The sequence below is a fragment of the Pseudorca crassidens genome, chromosome 21 (assembly GCF_039906515.1).
Source record: "Pseudorca crassidens isolate mPseCra1 chromosome 21, mPseCra1.hap1, whole genome shotgun sequence".
Classification (NCBI taxonomy): Eukaryota; Metazoa; Chordata; class Mammalia; order Artiodactyla; family Delphinidae; genus Pseudorca; species Pseudorca crassidens.
Genome location: NC_090316.1, coordinates 8149026 through 8169346, shown reverse-complemented (window position 1 = coordinate 8169346; position 20321 = coordinate 8149026). Strand labels below are relative to the sequence as shown.

At 45.6% G+C, this 20321-nt stretch overlaps 1 protein-coding gene across 2 annotated transcripts in view; it reads left to right on the top strand.

Moving 5' to 3' along the window:
* Positions 1–5928: 5928 nt before the first annotated feature.
* TACC1 (transforming acidic coiled-coil containing protein 1) overlaps positions 5929–20321 on the top strand; it is a 111741-nt gene continuing 97348 nt past the window's right edge. The window contains exons 1-2 of one of the 2 annotated variants that reach the window (XM_067721705.1): positions 5929–6205; positions 17550–17651. The gene's annotated coding sequence lies outside the window, so the exon portion shown is untranslated. The remainder of the gene's footprint in view (positions 6206–17549; positions 17652–20321) is intronic. The other variant, XM_067721706.1, reaches the window with a different exon arrangement.

The following is a 20321-nucleotide window of genomic DNA, read 5'->3' as shown; positions in this document are numbered from 1 at the left end:
CATATGAGTGAATGAATGAATGCGTCAGTGGGATTCTTTGCTTTGTGCCTCTTCCCCTTTCTCTCACGTGCCAGACCCCAACTCTGATTGGCTGGGGTTGGAGAGAGAAGAGCCTTAGCGGGGCTTGTGTGCCAGATGCTTCAGACGAGTCACCAACCTTTATCCTCACCCTTGTGGTCAGTACTGCCAATCCACAATCTTTTACCCAAAAGCCAGGAGTGCTTCAGGGTTCTGATTTTTTTTTCCTAAGATTTTGGAAAGGTAATACGACATAATATACGTTTTATGATAGCAAGCCCTCAGTGGGTGGGAGGGGCACCTTAGAATCAAACACATAAACCGTTTCTGCGGTGTCATATGAGAAAATTCACATTAAGTAGTAAAACACATAACCTCAGGTCAGCTTAGGTCAGGTCTTGCTGCCGAGTGAGTTGCAAAACGCTTCTGGTTTTCAGAATGTGGGAGTTTGGAAATGTGGACAAGAGAGTGTGGACCTGTGAAATCCTCACTTTTTGGATGAGGCAACTGAGATTCCCAGAGTCACTCTAAGCAGAAAGGGGAGTCGGGATTAGGGACACGACTGTGTCCAGCTCCAAAACCCACGTTCTTTCTATGCCACCTTCTGGGCTCCTTGCCTCGTCTGCCGCCCAATGCAAAAAGGAGTAAAGGGCAGACCCTGCGGATCCCCAGCAATTCGGAGACCAAGTTTGGAAAAAAGAGTTTTCTTTCTGGAACAGCAATGCCTCCATCTACTGGACGTATCTGAGAATGACATCTGACTCACCCAGAGAACGACGTTTACTCGGCTGGTGGTGGCCTCTATAAAGGGCAGTGGAATTGGCTTTCCCTCTGTAACCACGCATGCCATATTTCAGGGAGCAGAAAGCTGCTACTGAATTACCTCTGTGTTATCCCTCTTTCACAACAAAACAAAACAACCGCAACAGTAATAATAATGAAACCCGTTTCACCCAATTGCCAGGAATTCTGGACCGCTTTCACCGTTCTCAGTGTTTGCAGTACCTCTTCTAAAACAGGACACCCTCTTTCTTCAGACTTTTCGGTGGTCTCCATCAATTACAGAAGCGACTCCATAGGCCTCCTTTTAACCACACCTGCCTCTCCAGCCATTCCCCACGCCGTACACGCTCTGCTTTCGCTGGGCCCTTATCCTACTGTATCTTCTATTATAGCACCTGGAACTGACCGCTACGTTCTTTTGTTTGCTTGTTTCCTCAGCCAGAGTCATAGCTCCTGTACATTTCAGGCTACCTGCAATATAGTAGGAGTTTGATCATTTTTGAGAGATGAAAAATGAGAGTGAATTTATTTCATTAACTTAAAGCACCCCCAAATTTGTTCATCAATTAAATGCACATACAGGAATCGTTGTCAGGCTCCTAAATCTCAGGTAATTCTACTTTCAAAATTCTTTCTTGAATATGAAGTTTGGTAGAGGGCAGGATGGAGAGAGTTTGGGGATATTTATTTCCCTAAAGAAGGAAGATTATCAAAGAATATTCAGAATAAAGTGTTCCTCTAAGAAATGATTCCTTCCTTGAACTTCCCACAGCATCTTTTCTCAATGTCTTGAATTTCTCAAAATGAAACCTGAGAATGAGTTACCCAAGGAAACCAGAAACTGTACATAGACTGTGGCACTTTAGAAGTTGGGGTAGGTCACAAAACAAACAGAAATAGTTATCTTTTCAGGTACGTGTATTATTATTATTATTTTTTTTTTTTTGCGGTACGCGGGCCTCTCACTGTTGTGGCCTCTCCCGTTGCGGAGCACAGGCTCGGGACGCGCAGGCTCAGCGGCCATGGCTCACGGGCCCAGCCGCTCCATGGCATGTGGGATCTTCCCGGACCGGGGCACGAACCCGTGTCCCCTGCATCGGCAGGCGGACTCTCAACCACTGCGCCACCAGGGAAGCCCACGTGTATTATTTTTGCAGCAGCTTTATTTAGATATAATTTACATACCATAAGGTCACCTACTTAGAGTGTACAATTCAGTGAGTTTTAGTATATTTACAAAGTTGTGCAATCATTGCCACAATCAATTTTAGAACATTTTCATCATTCCCCAAAGAAACCCTGTACCCTTTAACTAACAACCTCCCATGCCCTGCTCCACCGTCACCCTTGGCAACCACTAATCTACTTCCTGTCTTTTAGGAGTTGCCCATTCTGGACCTTTAGGACAAATGGAATCATATAATATATGGTGTTTTGTGACCAGCTTCTTTCACTTAGCATGATGTGTTCAGAGTTCATCCATGCTGTAGTATGCGTCGGTACTTCATTTCTCTTCATGGCTGAGTAACATTCTATTGTATGGCTTTATCACATTTTTTTTATATGTTCATCAGTTAATGGGCCTTTGGTTGTTTGCACCAGCAGCTATAGTGCAGAGCGCTACTACAAACATTCCGTGTACAGGTTTTTGTAAGGACGTAGTTTTCAGTTCTCTTGCGTATACCTAGGAGGGGAATTGCTGCATCAAATGATACGGGTATGTTTATTTCCATCCCCTACTAAATACAAACACCCCCAGGGCAGAGTTTGAGGCATTCATCTCCTGGCCCAGTACTTTGTACCTAAATGTTCAGTAAACGTTTATTGACTGGAATGAAGGAACGGATGATATTTGCAATTCTAACATGGAACATAGTAGGGAGTTGGAGGAATAGACAGGCAGCATCAGGAAAATGAATCTTTCGGAAAAACTCAAATCATGAACAATCTTGACACTGCCAAGTAAAATTGCAAAACGTAGTTCTGAGAAACCAGCTCCCCTTCTGTACAATGAAAGTAACAACACCTTTCAGAGTTGTGTCAAATTGCTTTCTATCTGGGGAGGCTTCAGACAGGCCTGAGACACACCCTAGGCACTCAACTAACGCTGTGCCGCTACTTAAATTCAGGATGGACCCTCAACCACAAACCGTCTAAGCTTTGACCGTCTGTGAAATATTAACTAGATTTAACCTTGAAAAGACTGGGTTTTCATCTCACTTCAGCTCTGTCTTTTGCTGCCCAATGTGAGGTCATTATACCTGTATCTACATTCGTGATATCAATTTATTTTTAAAATGTTATTCTTTTAATTGAAGTATAATTGATTTACAATCTTATGCCCATCTCTGCTGTACAGCAAAGTGACTCAGTTATACACACATAGACATTCTTTTTTTTATATATTCTTTTCTGTTATGGTTCATCACAGGGTATCGCATATAGTTCCCTGTGCTACGCAGTGGGACCCTGCTGTTTATCCATCCTATATATAATAGTTTACATCTGCTAATCCCAAACTCCCACTCCATCCCTGCCCCCCCTTGGCAACCACAAGTCTGTTCTCTGTGTCTGTGAGTCTGTTTCTGTTTTGTAGATAAGTTCATTTGTGCCATATTTTAGATTCCACACATAAGTGATATCATATGGTATTTGTCTTTCTCTTTCTGACTTACTTCACTTAGTATGATCATCTCTAGTTGCATCCATGTTGCTGCAAATGGCATTATTTCATTCTTTTTTATGGCTGAGTAGTATTCCATTGTATACATGTGCCACGCCTTCTTTATCCATTCCTCTGTAGGTGGACATTTAAGTTGTTTCCATGTTTTGGCTATTGTGAATAGTGCAAAGCAGCTAGTTGAAAAGCACGTGACTAATCTAGTGACTTTTGCTCTCAGGAAGAGCATCAGAAGTGCCATTCCCTCAGTCTTGCCTGGCAGCATCTGTACATCCCCATGGTGAGCTGTGCCTATCCGGCTTCACACTCTGCAAGTCCATGGAATTAGACTGTTGCCCTCAATTGGGGGCAGGATCGATCTTTCCAAAACACACTTTGTTTATTATTTAGATATGAAATAGACTCAATCTGTTGACCTTTTTTCAGAGTGTCATTCTTGAGATCGTTTGGGGATAAAAAACCAAGTGAAGGAGTTCTGTTTTTGTGACACTATCGTGCTTAAATATGTCTAAAAATAGAATAGGCATCTAATTAAATACTTTTAATGATGGGTTAGATTTTGTTATGATTATCTCCGCAGTAAAACATGTTTAAAGTGATACTCTCTAAATTTCAGGATATAAATGCATGTCAATTACTTTCAAGTTCAGGTACCAGCCTCAAGCTAGAACACAAAAATGTCACCTAGCTCAGTTTTGCTTCACTAACTAGATAAAAATAGTATGTAATCAGTACATCAACTCAATGATCTAAAAATTGGTAGCCTCAGCCTATTATGTGTATAGACCGTATAATTTCTGTAAACTGAAGGAGACTTCCAAAACATTTGAAACTTTCTAACCTAGTGAATCGGCCCAAAGTTTTTTTGTTATAATCTTGCTTACACTATTCGTTTGTTTCTTACCTATCCTCTTTCAATAAATAGAACAAAGGAGACGTTCTCATTTCCTGTTTGTGGAACAATGCCCCAATTAGTTCTTGTGAGAACCACCAAGTTTTATTGCAGGGGTCAACGAGGACCCCAAAGCTTCCCAATTTGTGGTGGCGTTTGACAGTTCACAGACATGCTGCCCTCCAGGGGACCGCCAACAATTGAATCTCAGGATGCCTTCTCACCCCCATGCATCCCCTACCCAGCGCCTCCAAGAATCACAGCTGGTGTGGGACTCGAGGGACATTGTTCCAGCTAATGATTAAGAACTCTCCAGACAATAGGGGCTTCTTAGACAATGGGTGAATTTCCAGGATGTCCGGCCCCCTTCCGAGAAGGAGGGAGATAACAAAATGTAAAAAAGGTGTCTGTCAAAGACCAATCAGGCAGCTGGGGACAAGTTCCCTCTCTGGTCCGAGCCTAAGCCGGGACCAATCAGCAGGAGAACACAACCAAATCTATAATTTACATACGGGGAAGTGGGAACCTATAAAACTGACATATTCGCGCCCAAAAGGGTTCCTTCTTCGACCTCCTGCGTGAGGACCAAGGAACCCCGGTGCACCGGCCTTCAATAAACCTCTTGCGTTTTGCATCGACTTCCGACTCTTGTTGTTTCCTGGGCGAGTCGAAACTCCTAGGAGACCGCGCAGGTCTAACACTGGGAATCTTCTCGCTTCATCCCTGGGGGGCTGAGGAGGCAGAATTTGTAGTTGGAACCGGACCCCATTTGGGAAAGAGAACCCATTCCTGTGCTTCCGTCATAGAAATACCTAGAACAAAGAGAGGGCCTGGAAGACGATCTCTACCCCTCTCTGCCACACAGCACACACATTGTCCTGTGGGCAGAGGTGTGCGCCCGGGGAAGGCTGACCCAGGCAGGACCCCATGAGCCCACAACCTAAGGACATTTTCTCTGCCATCTTTCACCAATTATTATTGTTACTTTTCAATTAGAAGGGGAGGGAAAAAAAGTCAAGGGGACTTCCCTGGTGGTCTAGTGGTTAAGATTCCATGCTCCCAATGCAGGGGGCCCAGGTTTGATCCCTGGACAGGGAACTAGATCCCACATGAATGCCGCAACTAAGGAACCCACGTGCTTCAACGAAGACCTGGCGCAACCAAAAAAAAAAAAATTAACCAAAAAAAGGTCAAGAGGGATGTGGGTGTGTATATTTCTTGGAATCCAGAGGTTCAGGGGAAAAACATCCATCAAAAATGTCCCTAGTACAAAAGTTGGCAAAACAAAGAGGACTCTCTGTCTCTCTTTTTTTCTTAAAGCTGAACTGTGTAACAGGAGAAATTCTCTCACAAGGGGAGAGTGTTCCTGAGCCAAGTTTAGGCCGAGGAAAACTTTTCCAGCATGTCAGGAATGAAGCCGACGTTCCATTAAGGAAAGAAAAAAAAAGTGCCGGAGGAAAGAGTAAGCGGGAAAAGGATTCAGACGGAGCTTTAAATTCCAGACGGGGCCGCAGTTGAGAGCCCTCGGGAAGCTCCCTCTGAAGGGAGACAGCAGCCAATTTCTCCCTGGGGCTCCCAGCCCTAGTGGACATTTCCTGTTCTGCCCCTGGACATTCAAGCCAGAACTTACAAAACATCCTTTTCCCTCGAACCAAGCGTTTGGTTCGGAGACCCACCCTTCCCCACGTCGGTGATCTCAGCCCGCCCTCCCCTTCCTTCCACGGAACCCCTCCCAGACCAGAGGCGCTCGGCTTCCTAAGCAAAGATGATGGATCCGCTGTAGCAGGTGACGCCGAAGGGAGAGAGGAGACCGGGGGACCACCACCGACGAGGTAGTAACGGGGGCTGGGTGTTCTGGGGTCATTTAGCATTTATTGAGCAAAGCGGGGCCCTTGAGCTTTAAGCCTTGGGCTGGGGACGTTTTCTGGTTGATGGGGGTGTGTGGAGGGTGAGTGAACTCCAGGGAAGTTGGGCATTTCTTTTCCCTCTCCCTTTCCAAATTTTACTTTAATTCTTGGGTCTCTGGAAGCACGTGTTGTTTGTCTGGTGTGGAAAGTGTTAGGGCAGAATTCTGGGAATTCCCTGATTTCTTTTTTCTTTTGCTTTCTTTTCTTGGAAAGAGAGGTCGTGGGGAGGGAGTCTTGCAATGTCAAGGAGGAGCATTCATAAATACATTCCTCTCTGAATAGATTCAGAGAGGAATGACCCACGTGCCTGTGCAAGGAAAAGGTATTTTCACCTTGATGAGCTGGGGTCCCCCTGTTTCCCAGGACCTGGGTGGTGTGTCCTCCTGGTTCGCCATGCTTCCCCCTTCTCCCCCTCCCACTGTCAGGGGGACACACAACTTGAGCTGTTTCTCAGGTCGGGGGATGTGGCACATGGCCCCAGTGCTGTGCGTTTATGGGCAGAGCCCAGGTGTCCCTGGACACTTAGATGTCTGTGGCAGAGCTAACTGGTCTACCTGGAAGGCTGCATGTGGCTTGTTAGGGAATTGCCCCAGCAGCTGGTCACTGAGAAGTTAGCCTTGGCAACACGTGCTGACATTGGACTGACCCAGAGAACTCAGCATGGCTTCTGCACAAGGAGTGCTCAAAACTTTATGAAGCAGTCATAAATGAAGAATTTCAAATGCCCTTCCTCTGAATGCCTATGGCTTTTTACTTCTCTGTAGCCCTCATTTTGCTCCTTATCCACATACTGCCTTGCACTGTTCTCTAACAAGATAAATAAATGAGAGAGTGAATTGGACAAATGAGTCATAACCTATTACTTGGTGATCCCAAGACAGTTACTAACTCCAGCTGAGCACTGGCTGTGTGCCAAGCACCATTGTAAAGGTGGCAGGTGTCATCATCATCATCATCCCCATTTTACAGATGAGGAAACTGAGGCTGGAGACACAACTAGTGAGTGCAGAGGAGGGATCTATACTGAGTCCAGGATGCGATGTTCTGAAACCAAGATTGGGGTTTGACCCTTGGTTCCCTCATTGCCTAGCTGGGTGATTTTGGACAAGTTAAATGTCCTCAGCCTCAGTTTCCTCATCTGCAAAGTGAGACAAGAATAACCACACCTCACAGAGGTGTTGTGAGAGATAGATTAATTCTAAAGATTATTTTACTGAAGCAGGTCAAAATGTAGGCATGCTCTTCCCAGACCCTGCTGTGTGCGTTATAAATGTGGAGGGGTCTCTTGCAACTGAAAAGCCTCGGGGTTCTGTAGGAGGTAGCAATAGTGCCTTGTTAGGATTGTACCTTAACGATGGACATTGGGGTTCACTTGCCGGCCAGTACAAGCCTGTAGCCGCCAGTTCACTAGACTCTAAGCTCGCTAAGGGCAGGGTTCGTGTCGTATACACGTTCTGGATTCTGGATTCAACCAACCTCGAAACAAACACCCGCCCCCCCAAAAAAAATTCCAGAAAGTTCCCCAAAGCAAAACTTGAATTTGCACTGCAATTATTATTATTATCTTTTTTTGCGGTACGCGGGCCTCTCACTGTTGTGACCTTGTTGTGACCTTTCCTATTGTGGAGCACAGGCTCTGTACGCGCAGGCTCAGCGGCCATGGCTCACGGGCCCAGCCGCTCTGCAGCACGTGGGATCTTCCCGGACCGGGGCACGAACCCGTGTCCCCTGCATCGGCAGGCAGACTCTCAACCGCTGCGCCACCAGGGAAGCCCCTGCACTGCAATTATTTACGTAGCATTTACATTGCATTTACAACTACTTGCATGGCACTTCCGTTGTATTAGGTTTTGTAAGTAATTTAGAGATGATTTAAAGTATAAGGGAGGATGTGTGTAGGTTATATGCAAGTACTACGCCACTTTATAGAAGGGACTTGAGCATCAGTGGATTTTGGTGTCCGCAGGCATCCTGGAACCAATCCCGGGGGGGGGGACCCAAGGGACGACTATGTATTTGTCTCTCTTAGAAAATGTTTATCAACCTGTGATTGAGGGACCTCATTGCCCTTCAGAAGGGTCGCAGGGTCCCCTTCGGGCAGGAGTTCAACAAAGCCGCTGTGGATGCTCCAGGAGCCTCCTCTTTCCACTCCCGACAGAGCAGCCCCATCTTTACCTGATTACGTGTTGGGGTGCCCATTTGAAAGAAAGTTTTGAAAACAATGTTCAGAACTGCTTACGTGGGACAGGTAATGTTGTGTCTAGGGAGAAACTGACTGCTTACGGAACGGAGTTGATTTATGGAGGGATTTCCAGCTGGGCCCTGTCTGGGCTCTCACTTGGCCCTCCCCATCACCTTTTACTTAGTGACCATCTCCCACTCCGGGGAACCCACAGGAGGTGTGTGCCAAGTGGGCTCGGGAGGTGAGCCCTTCCGTCCCAGGCAGCCGGTCCTCAGGTGCAGGGACAGACAAGGGGCGGGGCCCCAGAGAGCTTATATTATTACAGCCTGGCCTCTCTCTAAGTCTTCTCGGAATGTGTCCTTCTCAATTCTGCTCACAGTGATGGACTGCCTGATCAATACTCATAATAGCTATGATTCATCTACCTTAACAATGACAGCTTACTTTCTGAGCCTGGCGCTGTGCTGAGCACATTACGCAGATACGCTCAAGTAATCCCCACGAAAGCCCTGGAAGGCAGTTTCAGCCTGTTCCCCACTCTGCTGATGAGCAGCGTGAAGGTAAAGGCGTTACATCACTTGACCAAGGGCACCCAGCCAGTTAGTGATGAAGGTGGGATTGGAGCCCCTCCCCCAAGCCTGATCCACCCCACCTTGAATAGTTTTGCAGCCCCATTTGACAGAGGTAAGAGGGATGTTGTTGTGTGTTTCTTTCATATTTTTGGCAAAGGATGGTCCCTGAGAATAGGCTGGGAGGAACGGGGCCAGGACAGGACGTTCCATGGCGGAAGAGTGCTGCTGCGAAAAAGTAGAGTCGGAATTCTTGTCCAAGCTGTGGCCCTGGGAGCGTCACCTGTCCTATGAGAGGTGACATGGGTTTAGTGGGAAAGAGCCAGCTCTATTGCCAGACTCCCCGGGCTCAAATCCTTGCTCTGCCCCATATTAGCTAGATCATCTTCGGCGAATTTCCAAAATAAAGATATTCCGTGTAGAGGGATGATAATAACCGCACCTATATCATAACGATATTATGATGAAATAACTCAGTCCACATAAGGCATTTGGGGCTGTGTCTGGCACATAGTAAGCACTCAATAAATATGTTATTATGTGTAAAAGAGGTTGGGTGGCAGGCTGGAAATAAGAAGTAACTAGTGTTTGAGATTGAAAAATGGACACCAGCAATGTCACCTGTGAGCCGGGGATGGGACGGTTGTGCCTGGACCCCAGCCAGGAAGGATCCAGAGTCCCTGAGAGACAGCTTAAGACCTACGAGAAAAAGCTTAGATGTTCTCTTAGAAGTTTAATAAAACTGAAACAACTAGTCTTCAGGATTGGACTTGCCAAACTGGACCCTTGGATTAAATGAAGTTTAACTTATTTATCTTTGTAGTTATGGAAATCAGTCCCACTTCTGACCTATTGTTATTTCCAAAACAAAAAACAAAAAAAAAAGCTTGCTTGTAAATGCCATTGGCTGAACCACTTGTACTTTTGGAAGGATGACTTTAAGATTTCAAGCTGAGATATTAAATATAAGAGCTAAATATAGCTGATAAAAAAAAAACAGGAAGGGCTCATGACTTATAAAAGAATTTTGTGGCTTTTTCAGAGAACAAATCCGTGAGCACTGCCTAAGTCTAGACTAAATTTGCAATGATTTTGAGAGGAGCATGCATCCATTTGCCGACTGTTACTGGAAGCAAAAGTATGCAAGAAATAAATGAGAGGTGGTTGTTTATTGAGCACTTACTATGAGTCAGGCATTGTGCTAAGTGCTTCATATGTACTATCTCACTTGTTTAACCCCCATGTCTGCCTATCAGGTGAGTACAGTTGATCCTTGAATAACATGGGTTTGAGCTGCGTGTGTCTACTTATAAGAGGAATTTTTTTCAATAAATACCTACAGTATTTAAGTATCTATTGAAAAAACTACCCAACCTGGGGTTGGTTGAATCCACGGATGCGGAATCTCGGATACGGAAGGCTGACTCTGTGGAGGGTGGTGATCCCTAACCCCCTGTGTTGTTCCAGGGGCAACAGTACTACTATTATCCCCAGTTTGCAAATAAGGATAACAAGCCTTAGAGAAGGAAATAATATGCAAAAAAGCACACAGCTGCTAAGTGCCAGCGTAGGGATTCTACCTCAGTATGTCTGGCTTGGGTATGGGCGCTTAACTCTTACCTTACGGTAAATCTAATCCTCCCTGATGTAAGCCCTTTCTATCAGTCTGAGGAGGGCTGTATTTGGAAGGGAGTGGAGTAACTCACAGCCCTCTTAGGCATTTAGAGAGCAGGGGTCAGAAGATGTAAAGGGCACCTGACAGCGGAGGCCCAGTGCGGCTGCATCCAACCCAGCAGACTGGGTCAGGCGGCCAGGCGTGGGTTACCTCGTGAAGCAGGCTGTCTTCTTAACCTTTCTCCGTGCACTCCGAGAGGCCCACTGTCTCCAGGGATGTGTCCCTCCTTTTCTGCAGGGATCTCAGCACCTAATCCCCTCTGTAGCCCATATTTAAAATGGATCCTCTTATTTGCTGTCCATCCAATGCTCCTTTGACCAGTGCTTGGCTTTCAGCAGACCATTGAAAAGTGACTAATAAGTGAATTGATACACAGGTGCATCTCCAGTGGGAGACTTCACTGTCACTGTGGCAGCACATAGGTGAGCATTTTGGAGGAGGGACACTCCCCAAGTACCCGCTAGCCAGCTCCCCAGTTGTTTCCTGCTCCAGTCTGGAAAGACAAGCTCCTTTGTGAGTGTCTGGGGTCCAGATCACAAGGTTTTCATGTGTTACTGGATACAGAAGCTGCTTATCTGAATTCTCCAAATCTTTATAGCACCGACTCAACCGGGACAGCTCCAGGCAGCGGCATGAAGCGTGATGTCTTTCCTTGGTGCCCAGAGCGCTCTCTCTCTGTCTCTCTCTGTGTCTCTCTTTCATAGAGGCCCTTCTTCCACCCACGTTCTCAGTCTCTGACATCCAGACCCCTTCCTTCCCCATCTCTGGTAAGGCTTTCAGGCCCTTAATTCACTGAACAACCTTGAAGTACACATCGCCCACGTGTGGGTGTGTTTACAACAAGAATAATTTTTTTTTTTTTTGCTGGAGACAAGACGACAATGGAATTTAGGAATCAATGAGCAGTTTGGGGAGGGTTTTTAAGGATATTGGAATATAGGTCCTTCATACACGATAAACTAAGGCTCACGTGGGGCCTATCTGTAGTTATGGAGGGACGTAGTTTAATGGCTAAGGGTAGGGTTAGGGGAAAAGGAGGAATCCGTTGTATCTCCCAGGCCACCCAAGATACATGAGAATGGGGAGATTACACCTTCTGCACTTTCAGTCCTGGAGGGGCTCCTAGCTTCACCTCTATTTTCAAAAGGAGGTTCCATGGGACAGAAGCAGACAGAAGTCCCTGAAAAAGCAGACACAGTACCGAACAAAATGTCCCAAGGCAGCAGGGAAAGGCTCGGTGTATGTTCACTGGTCCATGTGGGGCTCTCCTGGACCCTTGGAACTTTCCATGGTTTGACTTTCTGGCTAATCATTAGCAGCTGTGTGGTGGCTGGCAGCCACCTCTGCGTTGGGCCTGCCAGCCCGAGTTCTGGGCCAGCCTGAGGGCTGCTCTAGCTGCCGTGGGGGGCTGGGGTCCCTGGAGTTTTCTGCAGGAACTAGCAGGCGTGCCCCGGGCTGCTGACCCCCCCGCTGGCTGAGGGACAGCTTCTCTGCTGCCTCATAGCCTCTCGCTGCTGGTGGTCCAGAGCCCCGCCTGGTTTTCCTGCCTCAGGTTTCCTTCTCCAGCATCCCTGAGCCAGCACGGGCCCGGCTCCTTTCCTGGGAGTGTCTCAGTGGCCCTCGCTGCCCATCCCTGCAGAGATGCCGGGTGGGCATCAGGAAAAGAGACGTTAGTAAACAAACAGCTATTGGGGCTCCAGGCAGGGATCAGCCTTAGCCTGAAGGCATTCAGTCTGCTTCTGGAATAATGAGGGTAAGGCTTGAAAGGGATCTCAGAGGCTTTCTGGTCTAAACCCTTCATTTGACAGATGAGGGGACCGATACCTAGGGGAGTGGTGACTTGGCCAAGGTCATAAATCTTGGGTCCACAAAACCAGTCTGCTATGTGGGTGGTCTGGTAGGGGTAGTTACAATTTCTCGGGTGCTGGCTATGTCCATTGGCCCCTCAATCCCCTCCCCACCCTTCTCCACTCTCCTCTGTGTCCAGTAGGATGACCTGAATAGTTACCTTGCATCTGGCTCCTATATAGTTTAGGTTCAGCCAATGGAGGCCTCAGGAAGGAGGTCAGAGGGAGGGGAGAGGGACACAAAGGTACTCATTCCCCTTGGTCCTTTCGTGCTGCATTGCCTGGGCTGGTGTCTCCCCTGACTGAAGGCCACACTCCTGTCAGACGGCCCTTCTGTCCCTCTGACCCTCAGGCCTAGGGCAGCAACAGTGTCTCCCTGACCATACAGCTCTGGAGAACTGCACTTTCTCTTGTCCCCAACTCTACTCAGGCCTTTGCAAACCATCCCTTTATTAAACTCTCGAATTGGAGAGCGTTTCGTGCCAGGGTCCTGACAGATACAAGAGGGTTTGTTTATTAGAGAGAGGAAAGTCTATATGACAGGAGGATGAAATTTAGCAAGAGGGTGTATTTGTTTCCTGAGGCTATTGTGAGAAATGACCATGAACTTGGAGGCCTAAAACAATAGGCATTTATTCTCTAACAGTTCTGGAGGCCGCCTGTCCTACCTCAGCATCACTGGGCAGAAATGAAGGTGTCGCCAGGGCCGTGCTCCCTCCAGCGTCTCTCAGAGAGGATGGCTGTGGTGGGCTGGAGTTGAGTCTTTCCCTTTCCAGGTCAGTTAGGCTTTGATGGTACCCCAGCAGGTTAGACTCTGGGTAACTAGTTTCCCCTGCAGACTCACAGACTTAGAAAACAAACTATGGTTAACAAAAGGGGAAGGTGGGGGAGGGATAAATTGGGAGTTTGGGATTAACATATACACACTGCTATATTTAAGCCATTAAATATAGCAGTGTGTATATGTTAATCCCAAATATAGGACCAACAGTAGGACCAACAAGGACCTACTGTACAGCACAGGGAACTCTGATCAATATTCTGTAACAACCTAAGTGGGAAAAGAATTTGAAAAAGAATAGATACATGTATACGTGTGACTGAATCACTTTGCTGTACACCTGAAACTAACACAACACTGTTAATCAACTAGACTCCAGTATGAAATAAAAATTTTAAAAAGAAGAAAAATGGAACGCTCTGGCATGTTTCAAATGGTTTCTTTCCCTCTCCCCTTGCCGAAAGCCCAAGGGGATTTTTCTCTGTGGGAATCTGGTCTAGCTCCTGGGGGTAAATCTCAAAATTCTGGGTCTCCCTGGAGTTTGAAACCTTCAGAGCCGTCCACACTGAGCCCCCAGCAATTCGTCAATTGCAGTTTACCCCAGCATGGTTTCCACCGCGGTTCTGGTTGTGAGTCTCTGCTCCGCTAAGCAGTGACTTCCTGCATTCGCCTGTATGCCGCTCCAATCTGGCGGCAGTGGTTTGCCCTCTTTCCTCCCCTCTCTTACGAATCCCAGAGGAGTTGTTGATTTTTCAGTCCGTTTATCTTTTTACTTGTTGGTAGGACAGAGTGGCGACCTCCAATCTCTCTCCACACGGAACTGGAAAACTCTACCCATTTATTGACATTCCCGTGCTTGACAGAAGCATTGCCCCGTCTTTGAGGGACATGTATTGCTGAAGATGCCTTTCAGCCCCCCAGACTCTCTAATTCTCTTTTCCTTGGGCCTGGCAGCTGGCGGTCACTGTGGCATTCCCATTCTGAAGCCAACAGATTAGTCACCAGGCAAAACACTGTGGGAGACAAAATGGCAGCAGGGGTGATGGGGACACCAAAGTTGTGGAAGGGTCCAGCCTACCGACATTATGTATGTGGAGGTTTCTTGACTCAAGAGTTGAATCCTACAACTGGGAGTTTGGGATTAGCAGATGTAAACTATTATATATAGGATGGATAAACAACAAGGTCCTACTGTATAGCACAGGGAACTATATTCAGTATCTTGTGATGAACCCTAATGGAAAAGAATATAAAAAAGAATGTGTAAATATGCATAGCTGAATCACTTTGCTGTACAGCAGAAAGTAACACAACATTGTAAATCAATTATACTTCAATAAGAAGTATACCTGAGTATACACACACATTTATAAATATTTCTCTATGTGACCACGTGAATCTATATTCAGCAGAACATGAATTCACACTGATGTCTCCAACTCCAAACCATGACCACATGGCTCTTTCTAGACCTCCCTTTGCTCACCTATTACTTCCCACTCCGACAGTGAGAAACCTGGCTCCCACCATCTGCCATCCACTTACTTCATTGTTCAATTGAGACATACGTGTATCGCGGTATTAGACGTGTTAACACGTACACCCATGGGAACAACTTTATCAGCTAGAGAACAGTACTTGTGCGCAATTTCCTTCGCCTTCAGCTTTACAGACTCCATTCATTTCCAAAGTTAGTTAGGTCAGCATCTTTCCCCCCACATCCCCTCCAGTGGACTTGTGTCATACATTTGCAATACAGTTAGGTCGTTTTGTCACAGTCTGCATTCCATCCTGGGATTCCCTGATCTCCTAAATATTTTTTCTTTAATTTGCACACATTAAGTTTCACTTTTTTGTGCCGTAAAGTTCTATAGGTTTTGACAAATGTGTGGTGTCATGTCCCCACCATTACAGTATCATATGGAATAGTTTTATACCCTAAAAAAGTCCCCTGCACTTCACGTATTGAGGCTTATTGAGGAGTAACACCTGGGAAAGGAAAAGAAGAGAAAGCAAGATTGGACACTACAGCCTTCAGACTGTGATACAGGTCAGATTAAGTCTGCCAGGCCAACGTGAAGCTCCAAAGCAAAAATTGCCTGAGAGAGGAGTCCCACATTGGGCAGCAATGGACAGGACGTTGTACCACCACCTTGCTCAGCCATTGGCTGGGGGCTGCCAGAGGGGACTGATCTCAGCTCAAAAGCCCAGGCAGACTCTGAAGACACTAACAGCTTCGGGTTAGCAGCTAACCACATTCCTTGATGCTGGGTTGCTAAATCCGTCCTTGACAGGGGTCTGAGTGCTGCAACTCTGTGTCTGCCGGAAAGATCTTTGAAGTTTCCAAGCAGAGGCTGGCTAACCACTGATCAGGAATCTTGAGCGGAGGATCCCTGCATCAGGTGGGATTTCGAATCAGGTGATCCCAATGGCCTCTCTCAGCTGCTGGGCCCCATGACAGGCCTTCAGCCTGCTCTGATCCAGACGACCCAGCTATTCCATCTCTCACATTCATTCCACCTTGCTCAAGCCCCTGCTTCTCTTCTTACCCTGGCTAACGTATGCCCTGCTCTGTCCTAGAGGTAGGATCAGGGACCAAGATTATTCGTGCAGGTGCCAGGGAGCCAAAAGATGGAAGCTCTGGTTCCCACTTATGCCCACACCTTCTTAGACCCCAGATGCTCAACAAAATGGCTACAGTATCAATAGCAACGTGGACCACAGATTAGAGCGTAGATAAAAAGCTTGTGAGTGCAAGCAAGGAAGTTGAAAAATTCAAAGCTAAGACTACGCAGACCAAATCCTGTTTGGAAATGTCCCCTCCCTTGAACACGGGAAAAACAAATCAACAGCACTCCCTACCGATCTGTGTATATACCATACCTGGCAAGGTACGACACTTTTATTTTCTTCACTCCTAACTCCTATGGGCGCCCCTGGGTTATCTGCAGATGTGCAATTCTGCTCTTTCTCTGCAGGAAGGTGGAAAACTTCCAGAAGAAGGAGTGGCTCTGATGTTTTGTTCTACCTGTGCTTACTTTTGCTTTTATTTAACCTGTTGAAGGTTAAAAGCCTGTTTTATTCTTGTAACTTGGCAGCTCTGCCTGGCTCACAGATGTCCTAAGATAAACAAGCGAGGTCTGTATATAACCTCTCAGGACAGTCATAGCTTCCAAGCCAGAAGAACTTTGAATATTTACTTTGAATCTCTTTGGAGACTTCCTCTGAATGTTTGCTTCTGCTTTGAAGCATTTTCAGACTCCATAGACCCTGTTTGTTTTGCCCAGCCAGAGAACAGTGGCATTTTTTTTTCTTATATTCACGCTCCTATTTTTGTACAATGAGCCGTGCATACTGATTTTAATTCCAAAGGCTCACAAATTAAAGCGCTTCCTTGAACCCAGACCTCCAGTACTTTGGCCAGCCTTCTCATTCTCTTGTCCACTTTGCCGTTTCGTGGTGGAGTAAGTAAAGTCAGAACCTGCTGGCTCAGAGTAGAAATAAACTATTGGTGGATAAACTCTCCTGACCCACCCCCAGGACCAGACAATGGGGTTGGAATCCATGTTTAAATACCCAATGGTTGCTCCAGGTCACTACCCCAAAGTTATACGAGACCCACAAAAGTACTAAGAGTTACTATTCCAAGAAGACACTTGGCGGTTTCTGAATCCAGGACGTTTGAATTACAGGCAGGTTCTGTCTCTGAACATAAAGCCGGAGCACACATAAATAGCCTGCTTAAAAAAAAAAAAATCAATAAAAAGTCCACAAAGCGTGTACTGTCCCTGAAGCATTATGTAGGAATAGAAGTGACAAGTAAATGAAATAAAAAAAACAAAAGAAGTTTTTTTTTTAAGTGCTTTCATTCCTCTCCCTGAGGATACAGACTGAAATTGTGAACCTGGCAGGTGTTTCCACAGGAGGAGACGAGGGTCACAGGTGTGAAGCGCGAGCTGTCTTCTAGAAACTGCCCTCTTACGATAGGTGACAGTTGCATCACCTTGAAATAGGAGAACACGTTTTTGTTTTTCTTTTCCCTCCAGAATTCAACTTTACTAGCACAGTGTGTTAAAGAGCAATCAGAGTGGCTGTTGGATTATAGAGGAATTTCTGAGAATTAGCCTTAGGCAAAAGGCATTTGGCTGGAAACTTGCACTGAAAACTTACCTTGCAAGTCAGCATGTGACTTCCACCTGACTTAATTTTCTTCAGTCCCAAGGGTTCCAAGGCCAAAGAAAAGGTTCTGGTCTGGGTTGCTGGCGTGTTTGCTCTTCAGAGTCAACTGGGAATAAATTCAAAGACAAATCAACAAAGGTAACTTCTCCCTTTGACACTGAGTATAACTGGGAGGGTTTCTTAAGTAAAAATTTTTTGTTTTCTCATCAAAATAACAGATATGCAATCTTTGTATTTGGTTTAAGTGTGAATGAAAGAGATAAGGATTGAGGAAAACACAAAGGACCGGGCAGGGGTGGGGAAATCTGAGTCGTGGTTTTAGCTTCTGTCTCTTGACCTGGGGCATGTTGCTGGGCTTTCAGGGCCTTGGTTAACTTATATTAAAAGAAGAAGGTGGAACTAGATGGCCTCTAAAAGCCTTTCCAGGTCTGTTCTAGGAATCAGTCTCTTAGTTTTTATTTTTTGTTATCTTTAGGCCAAAACAATGATGCAAGGTAGAATTAGGGTATAGATTTGCAAGAGGGTCTTTTTTTTTTTAAATTTTCTTTTAATTAATTTTTATTGGAGTATAGTTGATTTACAATGTTGTGTTAGTTTCTGCTGTACAGCAAAGTGAATCAGTTACACATATACATATATCCACTCTTTTTTAGATTCTTTCCCCATATAGGGCATTACAGAGTACTGAGTAGAGTTCCCTGTGCTATACAGTAGGTCCTTATTAGTTATCTATTTTATATATAGTAGTATGTATATGTCACTTCCAATCTCCCAATTTATTCCTCCCCCCTTCCCCCTTGGTAACCATAAGTTTGTTTTCTACATCTGTGACTCTATTTCTGTTTTGTAAATAAGTTCATTTGTACCATTTTTTAAGATTCCACATATAAGCAATATCATATGATATTTGTCTTTCTTGCAAGAGGGTCATCTTGAGGCTGGTAGCAGGCTTCAGATGACTCTCATCTCATCCAATATGTTTGCAAAGATGAACTGAGATCAAGACGGGCATCAGGGTAGGCGTTTATATATATCTGTCAAATGAATGAATGAATCAATCAATCAGTCAGGATAGTATTGAGGGAGAAGGGAATGAAGTCATTCCACTGGTGGAAGTTTATTTGGGGTAGGGCATAGATTTGCTTAGCAGTGATGGCTGGGGAGAGGTTTTATGGACAGATTCAGCCAGAGCTGAACTTCAGGACTGGGAAATGTTAGGGTTAAGACTAGTTTACATAGCACTCTTTATAGAGTGATTGCTGGCAGGCTGCTAAGTACTACAGTTTTTCCAACTACAGGTGGTTTGACTACAAGATAATGGGACTCTTCTTCTCCCCAGTTTAATAACCAGAATTGATTAGTATTTGCTTTGTCTGAGTCTTACAGAAATCCAAACTTATAGTGGCTAAACAACATGTACGTTTATTTTTCTTTCACATAAATGAAATCTGTAGGTAGGCAATTCAGGGCAGGCTTAGAGGTTCCAAGGTGTTATGGGTTAGCATCCTTCAACCTCAAGTTGAAGTATGGCTGCATGAACTCAGCTATCCCATCAGCATTCCAGCCAGCAGGCAAAAGAAAGAGCCAATAAAGGGCTCACCTCCTAGCTTAGTCCGTTTGGGCTGCTATTACAAACTATCACAGACTGGGTCATTTATAGACAACAGAAATTTATTTCTCATAATTTTGGAGGCTGGAAGTCTGAGATCAGGGCGCCAGCATGGCTGCATTTCAGTGAGGGCCCTCTTCCTGGTCCATAGCTGGTGCCTTCTAGCTGTGTCCTCACATGGTGGAAGGGGCAAGGGGTCTCTCTGGAGCCTCTTTTATAAGGGCACTGATCCCATTCATGAGGGCTCTACCTCCAAAGTCTCCACCTCCTAATACCATCACCTTTGGGGGTTCGGGTTTTAACATATGAATTTTAGGGGGATACAAACATTCAGACCACAGCACCTCCCCACTTGCCATGAATGATACCCCTTGGAAGTTGAACTTGGCACTTCTGTTGTCATCCCATTGACCAAAACTTAATTACATGGCCACACCTAAGTGCAATGGAGACCAGGAAACATAACTTTTATTTATAATACGTAAAAATCAGCTTTTTTTGGTTTAAGAGAGAGGGGGAGAACAGATATTAGGGAAAATTAGTCTGTCACCCTGAGAGATTACACACTTATTCCAGTTATGTAATGAAGCTCCTTTTGTTCAACTCCTTTGGTCCTTATCCCTTAACACCATCTTCAGGGCCCATAGCAAATTATTTTCAGTATTCTAAATCTTTACCCTGTGGAGGTGAATCTGATTTTTGAAAGCAGGCCAGGGTCAGTCAGGACAACTGTGATGAGTAAGGTGGGTGATAAAGCTGAGAATGACCGTTTCATAAGAATGAGATATGGGCTTGTATAGCTGGATATTATAGGCTATACTGGCCATTAGGATCATTCCTACAGAAAACAACTCTAGAACCCAGACATAATACATAAAGATGACCTGAAGGTACTGAAGAGGAGACAGAAGTAGGTAGATTCTGGTGTTGCATGTAGCTTGGAGAAGAGGAGATAAAGAGTCATACAAGTAGTCCCTCTGCCTCGGCTTTTAGTGCGGGGCTAAGTGTAGTCCACACAGTGGCTTGTGTAATAGAGACATACATGAAAAACTCCCGAGCCCTGCTGTTCTGGGGAATGAGAGAAGTGAAGCCAGGAGATGATGGATGCTGAAAAAGTGGGGGAACCCAGAAAGGAAAGAGCCAAAGAGGGGGTCCCTACACCAAATCATTGGCCAAGCCCTAAACCACACGTGCACAGA